Source organism: Desmodus rotundus, chromosome 6 (assembly GCF_022682495.2).
Source record: "Desmodus rotundus isolate HL8 chromosome 6, HLdesRot8A.1, whole genome shotgun sequence".
In the NCBI taxonomy this organism is placed as follows: domain Eukaryota; kingdom Metazoa; phylum Chordata; class Mammalia; order Chiroptera; family Phyllostomidae; genus Desmodus; species Desmodus rotundus.
Window position 1 is genome coordinate 71,306,849 of NC_071392.1, and position 5,192 is coordinate 71,312,040.

At 41.3% G+C, this 5,192-nt stretch overlaps 1 pseudogene; it reads right to left on the bottom strand.

Moving 5' to 3' along the window:
* Positions 1 to 1,637: 1,637 nt before the first annotated feature.
* Positions 1,638 to 1,876, bottom strand: LOC112299798 (cytochrome b-c1 complex subunit 7 pseudogene; annotated as a pseudogene).
* Positions 1,877 to 5,192: the final 3,316 nt, after the last annotated feature.

Here is a 5,192-nt window from a genome sequence, read left to right on the forward strand (position 1 = left end):
GCAGTGTCTGTCAGAGTTCTCCCCCTGTGGGCTGGACAGTTGCCAGGGGGAGATGCCAGGCAGCCAGACTATCCTCTGCAGTGTTCAGCTGAGCCTCAGCTTCCAAGAGGGCAAACTCCACACCCAGCCTGCAGAGGGCATCCTCTCCTCCCTGCAGCTTGGCACAGCATACAGGACTTCGGGTGCCTCAGCTCACCAAGAGGTGATGGAAAAATGGCAAAAATAGCAAATAAATTCTTGAGAACTATGAATAAACAAAATTAAACACATTACTTTGTTTCAGTACTTCTTAGGATCTTTTATATGCTAATGTGTACTGTGAAGACCCAAGAGAGATATACTGCACAGCCTTTCCCAGATATGGGTGGCTAAGTTGGTTCTCTTTTTCTTCTTATCATTAATTCTCTATCCGTCCCCAAATGCATAAATTCAAGTAAAAGCCTTAATATATAATGCAGCAAGGATGGTACCCTTTTGTCTCTCTTTGTTCTTTTCCTTCTCTTGTATTAAATTATAATCAGTGGGACTCAGTGCAGAGATAGACACAAATAGATGCTAACACACACTGGAAATTCACACCAGGTTCTTTAATGTTTTTTAAACATGGCTCTGTAATGCAGATTTGCTCCTATCTCTCTTATGCTTAAGACTCCTTAGTAGTTATTTATTGTTAAAAGAAATTAATGTTTGTCTCTTACATTTCTGGACTCATCTACCACAAAAACTCACATGCCATGAATGCTCTAGCAGTACCGGAGAGCTTGCAGATCACCCAAGCAAGCAAATATGTAAGGGTGTCCTGGCATGAGAGTATAAGGATTCTGAAGACCTGCTCCCCAGTGAAACTGGTGAAAATTTTTGAAAAATTGCCCTATGATCAAACATCATTTACTTTCCTTCTACAAACAGTTGCCTCTTGCCACTTCTTGGGCCATACAAAGTGAGATGAACACTCTCTGGAACGTGGGACCTCAGAAGATAACAACTCAGGCTCTGTAAGTGGCTGTGATGAACTTTGGACACAGTATTACAGGCAGGGTTTAGTGTAACTTGGAGCTTGGGGGTAATGGCTTTGCTGTGGGCCATTATCTTAACCTTATAGCCTTCTTGCCCTGTGAGGCAGGATATGGCTGGGAGAGGCAAGAATAAGATCATCTCAAAGCCAATCTGCTAAGACCAAGTAAAAGACCATCTCTTAGCCTGGTATAAGGATTCTGATGTTACCTTAATCAGTCTTGAGATTCTACAAGTTTCAGCTTAGTGATGTGAAAGGAATATATAGTATACCTGATTAAGCAGTTTGTAATTCTTATTACAATATTTGATCTTCTTTGGTGCTTCTTTTAGAACATCAAAGAAGGTTCAGTTTATAATACACACCTCCTAACATCCATTTCATTGTTCCAGCTGCTCATCAAGTTCCTTATATACTGTAGCTGTGCCCAGAACTTTCTCTTGTCCCGCTTCACTTTCAACTGCCAATCAAAAACGCTTCCTCTTTTTCTTTTCTCAAAATAAACAATTATTTAAAGTAATATATTTGCAGCTCAGATGTTTCTAAATTTTCCATTTCAGGTTTAACCAACATCATTAAAATACTTTAAGGACAGCTGTATCCACAGATTTCAATTGCATGATTATTTCTTTGCCCATTCTTCTCTTCCTTTTCTTTCCCAAATTAACCTCTTTCAGCTGTGGGCCAAGGTATAATTTATCCTCTTCATATTTTGTCCACTGCTCTTTAGGCAAGATATGCTGCCTCATGAACAAGTCCAGTGTCCTTTCAATGCAAAGCGAACTATCGTTATACAGGTTCTCAGGGAACCCTATTATGGCTTTTTACATTTTCATCAACATGTATAGTATTGTTTCGCATTAACCCTGGTTTATTGAACCCTGTGTCATGAGCATATGTTCATGATGTAGTCTTTCCTGTAAGTCAGCCGGGCAACTGCTTGGCTAGTTGCCTGCTGTGCAGCCTGGCACCAAGAAATAGACAAGAGTCACACAAGGTAACTATGCTATTCACTCAGCTTTTCTTGAATGCAGGTTCACTCAAAGTAGAACATCAACATACATTAATATCCTAGTCATACTCTAACAACCTAAGAGAAACATAACACACAGACACAACAATCAATGGGGAATAATGAAACCAAGTCAGAGTGTCAGTCTGCAGGTCCCGGAGACAGCATGGTGGGCAAGGGAGTCATCAGCATCTTGCAAGGAAGGATCTCTGGAGCCAGGTGGGCAGCAAGGGAGGCAAAGTATTCAGTCAGCAGGGCACAGCCTCTGGCAGCTGATGCCAAAGGAAACAGCATGGCATGGAGCAGCATGTTTGTATGTGGAGCTCAGCTGTCTCAGTGATGGTCTGGAGCCTGCCTCAGTTAGACCTTGAAATGGTGGACTCCACCCTTCTGGGTCTCTTGATAATTGTCTTGGCACCCCTGGTGGCAACTGGGGAATTGCCCCAGGAGCCTATCTCTGTGTGGTCCCACTCTGCAGATATGGCTGTTCTGATCACGCATACGTATATCTTAAGTGTGTCTCCTTGACAAATGTGTCTAGTGTGACTTAGGTACTTTCCTTCTTGAACCAAAGTGTCATGGCTGACTGGAAGCCATCTTGGTTGACACGAGCGACTCCACTTTGTTTTATATACTTTGTGCTCTCTTGACTGGACCAATGCCATTTTACTGGTCCAGCTCTCCACAATATCGAAAACAAATTTAGTGAGATTTATATTCTCTTCTAATCCAGAGAAGAGTCCTGCAGTTCAACTCTTCTCTTTGGTGTACAAATCTGAAAAATCTCTCCCGGCTAAAGGGTTCCGTGTTACTTTAGGATAAAACACAAAACTCTTGACATGAAATGAAAGGTACTTCAGTACCGGAGCCATGTTAACTCCTCTAGGCTTTATGTCTACCACTTCTCTCCCTGCCACAATCCAAGCTACAGCCTTTCTGACCAACTTTCAGATTTCTCTGTTTTCTTTCCAGTGTTAAGCCTTTACAGTGTCTGTCTCCCTCAACACCAACACCCTTCCCCTGCCTCCTTGCCCATGAATTCCTTCTCTTCCTTCAGGTTCCAGCTGGGTAAATTTGACTTTCAGTAAAGGAGATTATAGTTCTATCATAACATCAAGTCTGCATCTGACAACAGCAAAAGAGCCTAAGACTTTAATTAATTCATATTTATTGACCATCCACTCCTCATGTGTAAAAATGCCACTGGGAACATAAATATGAGCAAGATACAGACCTGTTTGTGGAAAAAGATGTGGAATATTCACATGAGGAATAATGCAGAATGCCACATGGGAAATCCAAGTGCTATGGACATTGAGGAGGTAGGGTGACCACTTTTTGTTGAATTTGGGAAACCAGTTTATTCTGATGTTATTCTAAAAGTTTAGAAACCCCATTGGTCCAAAGGATCTTCAGCTCTGAAAGGTACCACTCAGCCCTCTCTTGGGTGATTAAAGGATCAAATTTGTAAATCTTAGACCCCCCAAATCCAGTTCAATCATAGCGGCTTGCTCCAGTGGTTTTCTGTGGCTTTACAAATGTTGGGTGAAATATTACCATTTGCAGCAACATGGATAGATCATGAGAGTAACGTTCTAAGTGATATAGATGGAAAAAGTCAAGACCCTTATGATTTCACTCGTATGTGGGATATAAATCTAAAAACAAAATATGAACAAACAAGACAATCAAACAAAAACTTAGGGACAGATCAGATTGGGGGTTGCCAGAAGGAAAGGAGATTAGGGGGAGGTAAAAGGGTAAAGGGGATCAAATATATGGTGGCAGAAGGAAAATTGACTTTGAGTGTTGAACACACAATGCAACATTCAGATATGGATTGTAGAATTGTACACTGGAAGCCTATACAATGTTATGAAGCAGTGTCACTCCACTACATTTAATAAAGTTAAAAATGTGAAAACCACAGGTGTTTTCAACTGGCATAGTACTATATTATGACATTAACATGTGTTCTCAAGTTATTTTCACTCTCAATAAAATTGATGGATAACTCATGTACACTCTCAATTTGTAACTGTACTTGTTCCCCAAGTGAATGAAGAGAAATAGTGACTCTTCAGTTCATGGCCATGTGTAATTGAGGCAACTCAGGACACTATACAATTGCTTTAATCTTTTTTCTTTGCTTTTCATAGAATTTCACACAAAAAAGTATTTATTGGAAATTGTGATACAGCACCATGATCTGTGAGAATGTCTCAATGCCCTATGTTAATTGCAAATGTGTCAATATTGTACAGCAGGGATCCTGTCATATGAAGCAGAGGAAAAAGACACTGAGTTTAAAAACTACAAATTCCCAAAATACCTGTGGAAGAAAAATGACATCCTAGCTATAGGACCATTTTCTTGTCACCTGAATATGTGTGATAGTACAAATTTAAGCTATTTTTATTTTGTGTCTTATTTCTGCTTTGTTTTGAAATAAACTAAGCAGTCAATGGCCATACCACCCTGAACGCCCCTGAACTTGCCTGAAATAAACTAAGCATACTTCTCTAGTATTTGTGTTCAATGTATGAGGCAAATTAAGTCTTCCAGGCTTCTAGGGTACCAATTCATGCCCCTGGGGAGGTAAATTGCCTCTGGCACCCTGCTGCTTTGGAGGACTGATTTGCCACAAAGAGTTCATTGGCTCTTGATAGAGAGTAGATGACTCCTAATGGTTCTCTACAGGATGAGAACCACTTTTTAAATGGGATGTTCATTGGATTATATCTGATGGGCAGGCTAAAGCTTTCCCAATGTTTAATGCAATCACCACGATTGGACTGTCAGAAGCTATTGATGCCTACAGTGAATGCTTGAAAAGCCGATAAGTATAGGGACATGGAATCAAATATTTAGAATATTTAAAATGCTGGCTTATGGCTGAGTGCTGCCCACCTGTGTTATCTAGCAGTGGTGGCTGGTTCCCAGCCCTCTGCCTCCCTCAGCGCTGCTGCAGTGGCTCAGGGAGGCTCATCCAGCACTGACTGGAACTGGGAATAAGGAAAGGGCAATGTTGGAGTCCTCCTCACATTCACAGGGTCCAGATATGGTGTCCAAGGCCCCTTACTCTCTCACTACTGATGAGCTGGCCATGGGAGATGAAAGGCTGGGACACAGCTAACTTCCAAGAACCACCGCAGCTGAGAGATC